Below are 17155 nucleotides of genomic sequence, written 5' to 3'. Positions count from 1 at the left end.
TCTACAGAGACCTGGAATGAGAGAAAGGCTTGGGGGGGCATTTTTAAAGCTCTTTCAGAGAAAAACATGCAGCCAAGGATCCTTTATCCAGCAAAGCTGTCATTCAGAATTGATGGAGAAATAAAGACGTTCCAAAATCGCCAATCATTAACCAATTTCGTAACCACGAAACCAGCCCTACAGGAGATATTAAGGGGGGCTCTATAAAGGTAAAAAGGCCCCAAGAGTGATACAGAGCAGCAAGTCACAACCGATACAAAGACTTTAAAGAGAAATGGCATCATTAAAATCATATCTGTCAATAATCTCTATCAATCTAAATGGCTTAAACTCTCCCATAAAACGCCACAGGGTTGCAGATTGGATAAAAAGACATGACCCATCCATTTGCTGTCTACAAGAGACTCATTTTGAACCCAAAGATGCATTCAGACTTAGAGTAAGGGGATGGAGTACCATCTTCCACGCAAATGGACCTCAAAAGAAAGCTGGAGTAGCAATTCTCATATCAGATAGACTGGATTTTAAACTAGAGGCCATAGAGAGAGATACAGAAGGGCACTATATTATTCTTAAAGGAAGTATTCAACAAGTGGATATGACAATTATTAATATATATGCCCCCAACAGGGGAGCAGCAAGATACACAAGCCAACTCTTAACCAAAATAAAGAGACATATAGATAAGAACACAGTAATAGTAGGGGACCTCAACACCCCACTATCAGAAATAGACAGAACACCCTGGCAAAAACTAAGCAAAGAATCAAAGGCTTTGAATGCCATACTCGACGAGTTGGACCTCATAGATATATATAGAACACTACACCCCAGAACCAAAGAATACTCATTCTATTCAAATGCCCATGGAACATTCTCAAGAATAGATCATGCTCTGGGACACAAAACAGGTCTCAGCCAATACCAAAAGATTGAAATTATCCCCTGCATATTCTCAGACCACAACGCTCTGAAATTGGAACTCAACCACAAGGAAAAACCTGGAAGAAACTCAAACACTTGGAGGCTAAGAACCATCCTGCTCAAGAATGACTCGATAAACCAGGAAATCAAAAAACAAATTAAACAATTTATGGAGACCAACGAGAATGAATACACAACGGTCCAAAACCTATGGGATACTGCAAAGGCAGTCCTAAGGGGGAAATACATAGCCATCCAAGCCTCACTCAAAAGAATAGAAAAATCTAAAATGCAGTTTCTATATTCTCACCTCAAGAAACTGGAACAGCAACAGAGGGACAGGCCTAACCCACTGACAAGGAAGGAGTTGACCAAGATTAGAGCAGAAATCAATGAATTAGAGACCAGAACCACAGTAGAGCAGATCAACAGGACTAGAAGCTGGTTCTTTGAGAGAATCCATAAAATTGATAGACCACTGGCAAAACTTGTCCAAAAACAAAGAGAAAGGACTGAGATTATTAAAATTATGACTGAAAAGGGAGAGGTCACGACCAGCACCATTGAAATTGCAAGGATTATTAGAAACTTTTATCAACAGCTATATGCCAAAAAACTAAACAATCTGGAAGAGATGGAGGCCTTCCTGGAAACCTATAAACTACCAAGACTGAAACAGGAAGAAATAGATTTCTTAAATAGGCCAATTAACTATGAAGAAATTGAGTCAGTGATAAACAACCTTCCAAATAATAAAACTCCAGGCCCAGACGGTTTTCCTGGGGAATTCTACCAAACATTCAAAGAAGAAATAATACCTATTCTCCTAAAGCTATTTCAAAAAATAGAAACAGAAGGAAAGCTACCAAACTCATTCTATGAGGCTAATATTACCTTGATCCCCAAACCAGGCAAAGACCCCCTCAAAAAGGAGAATTACAGACCGATTTCTCTAATGAATATGGATGCCAAAATCCTCAACAAGATCCTTGCTAATAGAATCCAACAGTACATTAAAAGGATTATCCATCATGACCAAGTGGGATTCATACCTGGGATGCAAGCATGGTTCAACACTCGCAAATCAATCAATGTGATACATCATATCAACAAGAAAAGACTCAAGAACCATATGATCCTCTCAATTGATGCAGAAAAAGCATTTGACAAAATACAGCATCCTTTCCTGATTAAAACCCTTCAGAGTGTAGGAATAGAGGGTACATTTCTCAATCTCATAAAAGCCATCTATGAAAAGCCTACTGCAAGCATTATTCTCAATGGGGAAAAGCTGGAAGCCTTTCCCTTAAGATCAGGAACACGACAAGGATGCCCACTCTCGCCACTATTATTCAACATAGTACTAGAAGTCCTTGCAACAGCAATCAGAAGACAAAAAGGGATCAAAGGTATCCAAATCGGCAAAGAAGAAGTCAAACTGTCTCTCTTTGCAGATGACATGATACTCTATATGGAAAACCCAAAGGAATCCACTCCCAAACTATTAGAAGTTATAGAACAATTCAGTAAGGTGGCAGGATACAAAATCAATGCCCAGAAATCAGTTGCATTTCTATACACGAATAACGAGACTGAAGAAAGAGAAATTAGGGAATCCATCCCATTTACAATAACACCAAAAACCATACGTTACCTTGGAATTAACTTAACCAGAGACGTAAAGGACCTATATCCTAGAAACTATAGATCACTTTTGAAAGATATTGAGGAAGACATAAAAAGATGGAAAAATATTCCATGCTCATGGATTGGAAGAATTAACATAGTTAAAATGTCCATACTACCCAGAGCAATCTACACTTTCAATGCTATCCCGATCAAAATACCGAGGACATTTTTCAAAGAACTGGAACAAATAGTCCTTAAATTTGTATGGAACCAGAAAAGGCCCCGAATCTCCAAGGAACTGTTGAAAAGGAAAAACAAAGCTGGGGGCATCACAATGCCGGATTTCGAGCTGTACTACAAAGCTGTGATCACAAAGACAGCATGGTACTGGCACAAAAACAGACACATCGACCAATGGAACAGAATAGAGAACCCAGAAATGGACCCTCGGCTCTTTGGGCAACTAATCTTTGATAAAGCAGGAAAAAACATCCGGTGGAAAAAAGACAGTCTCTTCAATAAATGGTGCTGGGAAAATTGGACAGCTACATGCAAAAGAATGAAACTTGACCACTCTCTCACACCATACACAAAAATAAACTCCAAATGGATGAAAGACCTCAATGTGAGACAGGAATCCATCAAAATTCTAGAGGAGAACATAGGCAACAACTTCTATGACATCGGCCAGAGCAACCTTTTTCACGACACATCTCCAAAGGCAAGAGAAATAAAAGATAAAATGAACTTATGGGACTTTATCAGGATAAAGAGCTTCTGCACAGCCAAGGAAACAGTCAAAAAAACTAAGAGACAGCCCACGGAATGGGAGAATATATTTGCAAAGGACACCACAGATAAAGGACTGGTATCCAAGATCTACAAAGAACTTCTCAAACTCAATACACGAGAAACAAATAAACAAATCATAAAATGGGCAGAAGATATGAACAGACACTTTTCCAATGAAGACATACAAATGGCTAACAGACACATGAAAAAATGTTCAAAATCATTAGCCATCAGGGAAATTCAAATCAAAACCACACTGAGATACCACCTTACGCCAGTTAGAATGGCAAAGATAGACAAGGCAAGAAACAACAATTGTTGGAGAGGATGTGGAGAAAGGGGATCCCTCCTACATTGTTGGTGGGAATGCAAGTTGGTACAGCCACTCTGGAAAACAGTGTGGAGGTCCCTTAAAAAGTTAAAAATTGAACTACCCTATGACCCAGCCATTGCACTACTGGGTATTTACCCCAAAGATACAGACGTAGTGAAGAGAAGGGCCATATGCACCCCAATGTTCATAGCAGCATTGTCCACAATAGCTAAATCGTGGAAGGAGCCGAGATGCCCTTCAACAGATGACTGGATTAAGAAGTTGTGGTCCATATATACAACGGAATATTACTCAGCTATCAGAAAGAATGACTTCTCAACATTTGCTGCAACATGGACGGTACTGGAGGAGATAATGCTAAGTGAAATAAGTCAAGCAGAGAAAGACAATTATCATATGATTTCTCTCATCTATGGAACATAAGAACTAGGAAGGTCGGTAGGGGAAGAAAGGGATAAAGAAAGGGGAGGTAATTAGAAGGGAGAATGAAGTATGAGAGACTACGGACTATGAGAAACAAACTGAGGGCTTCAGAGGGGAGTGGGGTGGGAGAATGGGTTAGACTGGTGATGGGTAGTAAGGAGCGCACATACTGCATGGTGCACTGGGTGTTATACGCAGCTAATGAATCATCGAACTTTACATCAGAAACCAGGGATGTACTCTATGGTGACTAACATAATATAATAAAAAAACATTAAAAAAAATAAATAAAGCTTATCACCGAATCAGTGGTAGCATACATAAACACTTAGACACCATGGGCAAGAATGCAAATGTACCTAACTGCCAAACAAGCAACCCTTCTTTTAGGAATTCATTAAGGAAATGATCAGAAAAGTACAGGAAGGCTTATTTTAAAAAGATGTTAACTGTCACTGTTTACAATATATAAAAGTTAGAAACAACCTATATATCCATCAAGAGATTGCCTAAATAAATTATTATACATGCCCACAATGTGATAGTATGCAACCATTAAATATAATGGCTTTGAAAGTCATGTAAGTATTCCTGGAAGTATACAAAGATTATTTTTTTCCCTTGTTTTAATTTTTAAATTTTTTCTATTTATTTATGTTTAATTGAAGTATAATTGATAAATATACAAAGGCTTTTTATATGAGCACCAGATCTAAAAAATCTTTTCTGGTTTGATTTTACTTTTTTATTGAGTTTTAAAATACTAAAATGTGCCCTTATGTAAAGTATACGTTCAACTATGTAGCCACCCATGTAACCACCAATCATATGAACATACAGAACTTTGTCTTGTTCCTCTAGTCCCAACCCCTAAACTCTACCCTGACTTTATCAACACAGTTGCATTTGACCTTTTCCTGAACTTCAAAATAAAGGAATCATACAGTATATACTCTGTGTCCGCCTTCTTTTGCTCAACATTTTGTGATATTTACCCATACTTCCTAGGAAGAACAGTTCCTTCTTTTTCACTGATGTGTACTATTCCAATGTAAAGCATAGTACATATTATTCGTCCATTTTGCTGCTGATGGACGTTTGGATTGTCTCTCCTTGGGAGTCAAGAAAAAAAGCTGCTATGTTTTGTCAGGTTTTGTAACTTATTTGCACTATCTCCTAATTTAGTTTCAGACATTTCTATTAATAAAATAAAAAGGATCAGACAACCTAGAAAAATATAAGAAAAAAATCTGATATCTCACCACATATACAACTACCATTTTCATTTTAAGATTTATGTTTTACATAGCTGAGATTACGTTACATATGCTGTTTTTTTCTAAATCAATCCCTTTTCCTTTCAGTTATTTTTTCCCTTTTTTCTCTCCCTCTCCTTCTTACTTAGCCCAACTAGTAAGAAACCTTTATATCTAGCGTGCATTTTTCCACCCTTACTAGACCACCTAGATCACTTACACTCACACACACACACACGCACACACACACGCTCAAATTCACATACGTTAGGTTTTTGTTGTTTTCCAAAAAGATACTTTATATATTCCTCTGCATTCTGCTTTTCTCAATTAAATATGATGGCAATGTCCTCACATCACTGATTATTTTTGCCATGCTTTAACAGCTTTATTAAGCTGTAATTCACATACCACACAATTCACCTATTTAAAGTGTGTAATTCAGGAGATTAAGAGCACACTCATCATGATGAGCACTGACTAATGTACAGAACCGCTGCATCACTATACTGAACACCTGAAACTAACAGGACACTTTATGTTAACAATACTGGAATTAAAACTTTAAAAAATAAAGTATACAATTCAATGGTATGTACAACCATTACCACTCAATTTTAGACCATTTTCATCACCTCAGAAAGAGACTCCATGTCCTTTAGCTCCCACCGCCACCCCCCGCCAGCCCTAAGCAACCACTAATCTATTGCTCTACAGATTTCTCCGTTATGGACATTTAGTATTAATGGAATACTACCTGTGGCACTTTCTGACTGGTTCTTTCACCTAGCGTAATACTTTCAAAGTTCACCGATGTTGCTGCGTTAACGACTTAATGCTAATACACTGTATGGACATTTCACATCCTGTTTATTCATTTGTTGGTTTACAGACATTTGGGTTATTTCTACTTCCTGCCTATAATGAATAATGCTGCTTTAAACATTCATGTACATTTTTTTCAGGGACATGTTTTCCTTTCTCTTGGGTATATCCCTAGGAGAGAAATTGCCGGTTATATGATAATTCTATGTTAAATAATATGAAGAACTGTCATGTTGTCACCCAAAGTGGCTATATCAATTTACACTCCTATCAGTGTATGAGGGTTCCAATTTCTTAACATCCTCGCCTACATTTGTTATTATCTAACTTTTTTTTAATAAAGATTTTATTTACTTATTTGACAGAGAGAGAGAGAGAGTACAAGCAGGGGCAGTGGCAGGGAGAGGAAGAAGCAGGCTCCCGCTGAGCAGAGAACCCGACGCGGGGCTAGATCCCAGAACCCTGGGATCATGATGTGAGCCGAAGGCAGACGTTTAACTGACTGAGCCACCCACGCGCCCGTTATTACCTGATTTTTTATTCTAGTCATTCTAGTGGTGTGAAGTGGTCTCTCATTGTGGTTTTTGTTTCATTTTCCTGAAAGCTAATAATATCAAGCATCTTTCCAGGTGCTTACTGCATATCTTTTAAAAATGTCAATTCAGATCCTTTTTTTTTTTAAAGATTTGAGAGAGAGAGAAAGGGCATACAAGCGGGTGGGGTAGAAGGAGAGGGAGAGCGAATCTCAAACAGACTCTGTGCCAAGTGTGCAGCCCAACACAGGGCTTGATCTCATGACACTGAGATCAAGACCTGAGCCAAAACCAAGAGTTGGACACTTAACGACTGTGCCACCCAGGCACACCCAGATCCTCTATTTTAAAATTAGGTTGTCTTTTTATTAATGAGTTAAGAGTTCTTTATATATTCTGAATGCAAGTCTTTTATCAGATATATGATTAGCAAATATCTTCTCCCATTCTGTGGGTTGTCTTTCTACTTTCTTGATGGTGTCCTTTGAAGCATAAATTTAAAACTTTGATGAAATCCAATTTATCTTATTTTTGTTTTGTTGCTCCTGCTTTTGGTATCATATCTAAGAATTCTTTGCCTGTTCCAAGGTTATGAAAATCTACCCCATATTTTCTTCAAAAAAGGAGTCTTGTGATCTGCATATATACTGATATCTATTGAGTCTAAAACAAGAAATGAAATCGCTGGATCATAGGGCATACACGTGCAGAGCGTTAGCAGATGATGCCAAAGAATTTTCAAGTGATTTTACCAATTTTCAAACCTACCTGATATATCTGAGAGTTCCAAATGCTCTACATTCTTGTCAACATTTACAGTTTCAGACTTTTTCATTAACACCATTCTGATGGGTATACAGCAGTATCACATGATAATTTGTAGTTCTCTAAAAATTATGTGTGAGTCCCTTTTCACCCTAGCCATCTGCACAACTCACTTTGTAAATGCCCGTTCCAGTCTTTTGCCCAGGAACCCATTTGTTTCAAAAATGGGTTCCTGGTGTTTTTATTGTTTTGTTTTGACATGTATTTTTTATATACTCTAGATACAAGTCTTCACTTTTACCAGTGCCTTGCCTATTTGCTCTCTTAATAGTACCCTTTGATGAACGGAAGTTCTTATTTAATGAAGGACAATTTATCAGTCTTACCTGGTTAGCACTTATTGTGTCCTGTGTAAAAAATAATCTTTGCCTACCAAAGGGTATTCTTCCATATTTTCTCTAGAAACTTTATTTTTCACCTTTCATACTGTATCTACAGCCCCTTCAAGAAGCACATAATCTCTGTTACAAAACTATTTCAGGGAATAAAAAAAGGAAAGCTCCACAACTCATTTTATGAAGCCTGCTAACTTCGAAGCCAAAATACAAACATAGAAATCTCTAATAAATTTACTGATAAATGTGGATTTTAAAAAACTCTAAGAAAACTGCAAACCAAGTTCAGCAGAGAGTGTGAGGAGAGACAAATGCAACACAGCTAATTATGTTTGGACCCAATAATGCAAACAGGAGATAATTAATGTATTATTATTTAATACATCCTTTTAGCAGATTAATGAAGAAAATACACATGATCATCTCTACCAATACAGGAAAAGCACTTCATAAAATTCAATACTTATTTATATCAGCAAAAGAAAAAAATTCTTGCAAAACCAAGACTAGAAGGTATTTCTTAATCTTTTACAGTTATCCATCAAAAACTTAAAGTAGAGGAAATAGGGAGATGTTGGTAAAGGGTACAAACTTTCAATTATAGGATGAATAAGATCTGAGGATCTAATGAATAACATGGTAATGATAACTGGTAACAGTGTATTGTATAATAGAACTTAAATGTTCTGACAAAAAAAAAGGTAAATGTGAGGTGATGGGTGTGTTAATTAATGGGGAAATTCTTTCACAACACATCACATTATAAATGTTCCTTACTTGTTTTTGGCGTGTATATTTTAGTTGTATTATATGTTAGTTGGTTAAAATATAAATGTGTATGAAGGCAAACTTTTTATCTTTTTGTTTATAGCTGTATCCCTAGCACCAAAAACTATTCCTGCACATAAAAAAAAAAAGTCACAGAGCATTTTCTTTCTTTCTTTCTTTCTTTCTTTCTTTCTTTCTTTCTTTCTTTCTTTCTTTCTTTCTTTCTTTTTAAGATTTTATTTATTTATTTGAGAGAAAGTGAGAGACAGAGGGGAGGGACGTAGGGAGAAGCTGACTCCTCGCTGAGCAGGGAGCCCAAGGCAGGCTCGATCCCAAGATCCTGGGATCATGACCCCAGTGGAAGGCAGACACTAAACCAACTGAGCCACCCAGGCGCCCCGTCATGGGGTATCTTCTAAGATTTATTTATCTACTTGAGAGAGAGAGAGAATCTGAAGCAGACTCCTTGCTGAGCTCGGAGCCCCACACAGGGCTCTATCCCACGACCCTGAGATCATGACCTGAGCCAAAACCAAGAGGCAGAGGCTCAACCAACTGTGCCACCCAAGCGCCCTGCTCCGAGACTTTTTTTTTTTAAGATTGCATTTCTTTGACAGAGCAGAAGACAAAGCGAGAGAAAGCACAAGCAGGGGGAGCAGCAGAGAGAGAGGGTGAAGCAGACTCCCCGCTGAGTAGGCTCGATCACAGGACCTGAGCCAAAGGCAGACACTTAACCCACTGAGCCACCCAGGCGCTGCCTCAAGACTTTTTTTAAATGAACAGATAAATGAATGATTCTTAAATAAAAATCTGCACTTGGGGAAAAAACTGTAGTACTTTCTTCTGGCATTTCTCTAGATATAAGCATTATATAGGCTAAGTTTTGTATGCATTAAAATATATATATATATACACATATATGTACATATTACATATGAAAATATTTCTAATGAGATTAATAAAATAACCCTATCTAAATTTAAAAAACCTATAGTAAGATATCATACTTCTTGATGAGATCTTAGAGGTATTCCCATTAAAAGTCTGGAACATGACATTCAAGTGAGCCCTCGCTGCTGCCCGGCAATCACACTGTATTTTCCCGTTCTGTTCTGTTCTGTTCTGTTCCCTTTTTGATAGAGGACTACATCATGTTTTTTTCCCTCTTCTCAAACCCCTAATAAACACTCCTACTCTTCCTTATCCTCAACCTTGCTTCCCATACACTAAAGCAAACAGAAAACCTTAGCTGAAAACTTCCCCAAGCCACAACCATCATGTCTGTGTCTATACACAGCTGACCCTTGAACAACACAAGGTTGACTGTGCGGGTCCACTTATATGTGGATTTTTTTTTTCAATAAATACAGTACAGTACTGTAAACGTATTTTCTCTTCCTTATAATTTTCTTTGTAACATTTTCTTTTGTGTAGCATACTTTATTATAAGACTGCATATATCATTCATATCAATATACAAAATATGTGTTAATTGGCTGTTTATATTATCAGTAAGGCTTCCTGTCAACAGTAGGCTATTAGTAGTTAAGTTTTGGGGAAGTCAAAGGTCATATATGAATTTCTGATGGCACAGAAGTTGGCGCCCCTAACCCCTGTGTTGTTCAAGGGTTGTTCAAGGGTTCAAGGGTCAACTGTATTCCATCTTCTCTCCTGTTTCTATAGATAAACTCTTCCCTACTCCTATTAAGGCAAAGGCGAATCCTTCCACCTGTGCACATAGGTCAGGAGTCAGCAAACCATGCCGTGCTATCGGTTGCTTTCATGCAATAAAAGTAAAGCTGAGTAGTAGTAAGAGAGACTGTTTTGCCCACAAAGCCTAAAATACCTACTATCTAGACCTTTGAAAAAAATTTCGGTGACCCCTGTAGATCATCTCTCCTCTCATCTAATATGGGCACAGCTGGTTGCAAGGGCCCATTAAGTTCCAGGCACAAGAAATAAAGTAAGACCAACACAAGACACAACATCAGGGACGTATCAGATATATATTCATGACCAAAAAAAAAAAAAAAAGGATCTTAACAGGGAGAGGTCACCTACAAAGGATGAAGACTCAATGGCATAAAACTCTCGAACAACTACTTGAAACTAGAAAATTATAGCGCAATCCATTAAATCTTGAGGGAAAATTATTCTACCTTGGAATTCTATACCCAGACCAGCCAAATTATTAACCAGGTACTAGCATGGAAGCAAGCTATTTTCAGCAATATGAACACCTTAAAAATTTCACCTCCTCATACATTCTCTCTCTTGAAAGTTACAGAGGGATATATTTCACCAAAACAGAGGTATAAAAGGAGAAAGAGGAAGGCATAGCTCCAGAGGCCACAGGCTCTGACACAAACAAAAGACGAAGAGAACTCTCAGAATCCTGAAGGCAAATCACAGGCTAAACCTGGGAGGCAGAAGTGGAGAGCCACAGTGCAGATTCGAGCCAAAGCTCAGAGAGACCTAGGGTTTTTCCCAATTTTTAAAAAACTGAACAATGATCTGATATGCTTGAACATACTGGGACAGCTTCTAAAAAAAAAGAGAGAGAGAGAGAGACAAATAGGAAACTAAGCAAAAATTTAAAAAGAAGAAAAAATTTTAACTCCAAGAAATATAATCATAGCACACTGCAAAGTTCAATGGTGAACATATTACAAGGTCATAATAATGTGAAAAACGAACACTGCTTTAACCAAAAGCACGACAACACTGGGGGATAAAAGAAGAGGATGTTCAAGGTGGCCTAGGAACCCTAAAGCACAGATCATCCTCCACAGGAGCAAGCCACAGATAATATCTAAAGTTGAAAAACAAATAGTATTTTAAAATATGGGAGCAAATATCAGAAGAAACAGCTGAAATATCAGAAATGGCTGCTCTGAGAGAACATAGGAGGAAAAGTTATACCAAGATGAGGCAGGGATGGTGTTTTTCATTCTAAGTCCTGTATATACAACCGCACAGCTGTACTATTTAATGTCAAAATTAATGTGTTTGTTTTAAAACAAAACAAAAATAATGGTTTTTGTGTCATTTAAGGTCAATTAATTCACTCACCCCACAAATATTACCTAGGTATTGACTACATGCTAGGTAGGTACTTTTCTAGGTGCTAGGAATACAACAGTGAAGAAAACTAAGTCCTTGCCCTCAGGAAGCTTACATCCAGAGGGAAGAAAATAATAAACAAATTAATGTATGCTGTCATGTCAGATAAATTAATGTTGTGAAGAAAAATCAAGGTAAGGGGAGAGTGTGATAAGGATGCTATTTAAGTAGGGTTTTCAGAAAAGGGCTCCTTCCAAGAATCAGCAAAAAGGAAATCAACCTAAAAATGAAAATGTGTTTTGAGAAAACATCATGAAAGTAAGATTACAGAAGGGTATCAATTAAGCTCACGGTGAGAGCTTCATTTTAAGCCTCTCACACTCCAACATATCATTCAAGAGCCCGTACAAGTTCTCAGTAGTGGCACATGAATCGCTAGACACCCTCAGCCTAAGTCACAGAGCACTGCTATTCATACTCTTCCTATATCCACAGCCAGCCATTACTTATTAAAGTTACTGCATAAATTTATACTCAAACTTTTTTCTTTTCATAGAATATGCAGATGTTTATATTTCAACTACGTAGCTGAAAGTTTTCCTAAATCAAAAGCTTAACACATTAGTCAAGAAAGATTCCAGATTAATTCCAAGTTACCAAAATTTATCACAACCAATCTTCACTCTCTCCCTAAGGTGGAACCCTAAACCACTGGCAATAAGATGCATTTAAAGAAACTATTTATAGGGAAATGCAAAACATTCATTTTCCTCTCCAAGGAACCTCACTCAGGCTGAGGTAGAGTCTCAACCTCTTTGAATTATCTTTTCACTAAAAATTGGGTAACAAAAAAATATAGTATTAAGATTGAAGGGATAATTTTATTCCAAACATGGTTGTTATACAATAAAACCTCATATTCAAAAAATAGCACTGATTTTAATACATCTTATTCTCAAAACACTTATACCATTAAAAGTACATCAAAACTATGTCTTTTTTATATAGCAAAAAAAGTGATAATGAATGATAGAAGAAAGGCAGGCAGGGAGAGCCCCCACGGAAATCACCTTTAAAAGGATTTTACAAGGAGCCCACCACCCTCCCCCACTGGTAGGTAGATGACAAAAAACCTAACTGGATGACAGGCATATGGAGGGTTAATCAGATTAAAACAAACCACCAACAGCCCCATAAACCCCCTAGATCTAGAGGAGTCTGGGTGGCTCAGTCGGTTTAAGCATCTGCCTTTGGCTCAGGTCAGGATCCCAGACTTGTGGGAGCAAGTTCTGCATGGAGTCCCGCATGGAGTCCCATATCGGGCTCCCTGCTCCTCGGAGAGTCGTCTTCTCCCTCTACCCCTCCCTCCTGTTCGTGATGTCTCCCTCTCCCTCTCTCTCTCTCCCTCCCTCCCTCTCTCCCTCTCTCCCACACTCAAAAAACCAAAAAAACCCTAGATCTAAACGCCAAATCGGCAACCCTCTTGGGTCCCCTCCCTCTTCGGGAGCTTTGTACTACCAGTCAATAAACTTTACTACCGCTCCATAAACTCTGCTGCCCCCCACTCTTCCTCTGGTCTACCCCTTCATTCTTCTAAGCCATGAGACCACGAACCGCGGGAGCACCAAAGGAGAAGAAATCCTGTACAGTGATACTTTTAGATTTCAGGTTTAAAGTTTAACCCACAAAAAGAAAGTAAATTCAACTAACCATATTTCAATTAAGAGTAGGGTTTTGGGGGGGCACCTGGGTGGCACAGTTGTTAAGCGTCTGCCTTCAGCTCAGGGCGTGATCCCAGCGTTCTGGGATCGAGCCCCACATCAGGATCCTCCGCTGAGAGCCTGCTTCTTCCTCTCCCACTCCCCCTGCTTGTGTTCCCTCTCTCGCTGGCTCCGTCTATCTCTGTCGAATAAATAAATAAAATCTTAAAAAAAAAAAAAAAGAGTAGGGCTTAAAGTTTAGAAGTTATTTAGAAATTTCTGGAAAAACAGACGGGTAACTACTGTACACTGAACTGTAGCACTAGATGTTGACGCTTTCCCCGCCGAGCTCTACTCCCAAGATGGAGCACTGCCGTACAGGAACAGCGACAACTCGGGTTTGGGTTCACTGCTTGCTTACTGGCGTTGTGCTTCCACATCTAAAATAGAGATAATAATGCCACGAAGTTAGCAGTTCTAGGGGCGCCTGGGTGGTTCAGTCAGTTAAGCATCCAATTCTTCATTTTGGTTGGGGTCATGATCTCCGGGCCGGGGACGAGCCCCACCAGGGCTCCACTTGGCGGGAGTCTGCTTGGGGATCCTCCCTCCTCCCTCTGCCCCTCCCCCTGCTTATGTGTGTGTGCCTGTACTTCTGCGCGCGCGCGCTCTCTCATAAATCTTTAAAAAAAAAAGTCAGCAGTCCTGCCAAAGAGAAGTACCCATATATTTAAGTGTCAATAACATATATTAAAAAGCTTTGTGATCTGCAAAGAACTACGCCAACAGTGATATTTTAAACAAAAAAGAAAACTGTCACTTCCAAAATTTTCTGATAGCAATAATGGCTTTCAGGTTCAATGGAAGAACAGTGGGACACCGGTCCACTCACACAGCCACCAAAAGAAAAGATGATTTTTTTAAAAAGATTTTATTTATTTATTTGTCAGAGAGAGCACAAGTAGCGAGAGCGGCAAGCAGAGGGAGAAGGAGGCTCTCCACCCAGCAGGGAGCCGGCAGCAGCACTCATCCCAGGACCTGAGCTGAAGGCAGCTGCTCAACCGACTAAGCCACCCGGGCACCCCAAGAAAAGATGATGTTTTTAAAGACTCAGACTTAAAAAAAAAAAAAAAAAAAAAAAAGACTCCCTTATAAACAAATAAGTGCCGAGAGAGAGAGAATATTTTTAGCAAATATTTAACTATACAAACCAAGAGACTAAAGTTGTTTAACCACATGTAAACTGTGCATCATCTGACTTCAGGTAGAATGTTTATTTTTGGTTATACTTGGGAACCAGATACCCAATGTATATAAACATCAGCATATTTTTTAAACAACTGTCCTAATGCTTTTGTTCACTCAGTAATAATTCCCACTATTCTTAGAAGGAAAAACACAAACAATATCCTTAACCAAAACTCATCATAGGAGTTTTTACTTCTTAAACTTTTAAACTAACATTAAACAGCATTCTCTGACGAGTAGTAGACTATTTGCCCACTTAGTCTTTAAACTCCATCAGAGTACAGACTTCTCTTTTTCTCTGTTGTATCCACAATACAACACCTAACTGGCACCAAATATGTACTCAATAAACATGTGTGGAATGAATGAATGAGGGAGTGAGTGAACTGGGCTTCTAGACTAAAGCTTAAGTGTTTCAAGTTGCAAGAGAACATTTTCACTTATATATCCATCACTCAGTACGAACCACCACAGTCTCAACTGTAATAACAATAAACTGAAAAAGACACATACTAGGTGTTTGAAAACACAACTCTATTACTGGTGTGTAACATACAAAGTAAAAGATTCACAAAGCCAGTTTTTTAGTTATATTTTTTCTAAAATTTTGGTGTGTTTTTTCTGATATCAAAATATACACATATATCAGAAAAAGCATGCTGCAATCTTGATCAACCAAACACCATCTTTAAATTTCTGTTGCAATAGTGAACAGTATTTCCAGAGTCCCACACAGAATATTTTGTAAGGCAAATTCCTTAATTAAAGGTGAAATAAAATGGGAAAAAAAGGTAGATCTTACTATTTCAAAATTATTATACTGAATTTTAAAAACAGAAAATAAACCAAGTTTAGAATAAATTAATTACACTGAAATAATTTACTCAAGAAGGCATCTAATATACTTATATTTGATTTTCAAGTTAGTCAGACATTATTTTCCAAAATTTTTAAGCTAGATGATAAACTTCATACTCACAAAGCTTGTATTAGAGAAGTTATCTTTATTAAAATAATACTGTTTGGACAAGTTCCTTCATAATTCTAAAGTCTACAGTAAGATATTCAGCAGTAACAGTACAGTAATATACATTATATTTATAATTCTACCCAACTTGCACAACCATAATTATCTGGGTGGAACAGGCTTTATGGCTAGCAAGCTATGATCTGTGAGCGCAATAATATACGGGCATGGATCGAAAAGTTTCCCAAGATTCTGATGGCCATCTTCAAAGAGACTTAAACAAGAGTCGATTTGACGGTGAATACAAAAATACAACAGAATCAATTCATAAACACAGGTACGAAAACAAGGCTCTCTGTAACAACTACAGCGTTGGGGGGGGGGGCGGAATCCAGGGCACATAAAAGATAAAACACCATTAACCGCTGCAAGTGTTTCCTACTTCACGGTCTTAAGCACCGGGTATTAGATACTCCTTTTCAGCACTCCCTTAAACAGAAATTTAGTGTTTCGATTGCCCCTCCTCCACAGTTAACCTCAGTGCCCTTTCTTCCTCCTCCCTTACCCCTCCCAGTTCAAACAAATTAACATTTGTACTAAGGTACCTCCTATCAGCTCGCAGCTTCTTCCCAAACACGCCCACGTACACTGAAACTGGCCTGCGTCTACACAACACACAGCTACAGGAAAAGAGCTCCGAGGGGGGCAGGTGGGAGGATAATTTAGCTCCGCACAGGTTTACGGCTATTTTCCAGATATTAGCTCCTCGCACTTGCCTGGGGTTTCTGCCAAATCACCTCCAAAGCACGGTGTTTATGAGCCTACCTAATCCGATACTGCAATGGAATTCCGGACATTTGCAGACAGATATCCCGGCTTTGCAAGTGTTTGATCAGATCCGTCCGGAATCTCTCCTTTTCCCGTACGCCCGCTCCTAGCCGTACAGCAACCCGACCTCCGGCCGCGCCCCCGGCCCCGCACCCCGTCGCGCGCCCGGCCCGAGGCCAGCCTCTCCAGGTCCCAGGCTGGCGGGCGACCCGGGCTGCGGGCCGCTCCGCAACAGGTCACCCTGACCGCGGGCGCGGGTTCTCGGGCAGCCGCCTCGGCTGCCGGCTTTGGGGGCTCAGCGCCAGGACCAGGGGAGGGGGTGTGGCCCGGCTCCGCGGTCCCCGCGCGGCGGTCTGGACTCTCGCTCACCTGAAGGGGGACTGAGGCGTAGCCGGGGCCAGGGCAGCGCGGGCCGAGGACAGGGGCTTCCGCCACCCAGGAGGGAGAGCGAGGCGGCCTCAGGGGGGCCGCCGAGCCTCCGGCCTCGGCACAGAGACCGGGAGCGGGGACCGCACGGCCGCCTCCAGCCTCCGAGAGCGAGGCGCCGAGGGAGGCGCGGCCCCCGGCCCCCTCTTCCCTCAGCCCGAGCCCCGCAGCCCCCTCTCCGTGCCGAGGGCGAGCAGCCCCGGGGCCCGCGGCCAGGAGATCCACACCGCAGCGCCCGAGCCGCCGCCATTCCCCGCGCCGCCGCCGCTGCGGCTCCGCGCC

At 39.8% G+C, this 17155-nt stretch overlaps 1 protein-coding gene across 2 annotated transcripts in view; it reads right to left on the bottom strand.

The window, feature by feature from the left end:
- The window catches only part of RALGPS2 (Ral GEF with PH domain and SH3 binding motif 2), a 158137-nt gene extending 144571 nt beyond the window's left edge, over window positions 1–13566 (bottom strand). For both annotated transcript variants that reach the window (XM_034666777.1, XM_034666778.1), the window contains exon 1: window positions 13418–13566. The gene's annotated coding sequence lies outside the window, so the exon portion shown is untranslated. The remainder of the gene's footprint in view (window positions 1–13417) is intronic.
- Between the last annotated feature and the right edge of the window lie 3589 nt (window positions 13567–17155).

This window comes from Ailuropoda melanoleuca, chromosome 8 (assembly GCF_002007445.2).
Source record: "Ailuropoda melanoleuca isolate Jingjing chromosome 8, ASM200744v2, whole genome shotgun sequence".
Taxonomy (NCBI): domain Eukaryota; kingdom Metazoa; phylum Chordata; class Mammalia; order Carnivora; family Ursidae; genus Ailuropoda; species Ailuropoda melanoleuca.
The sequence above is the reverse complement of the archived record's forward strand: the minus strand, read 5'-3'. Positions and strand labels throughout refer to the sequence as shown.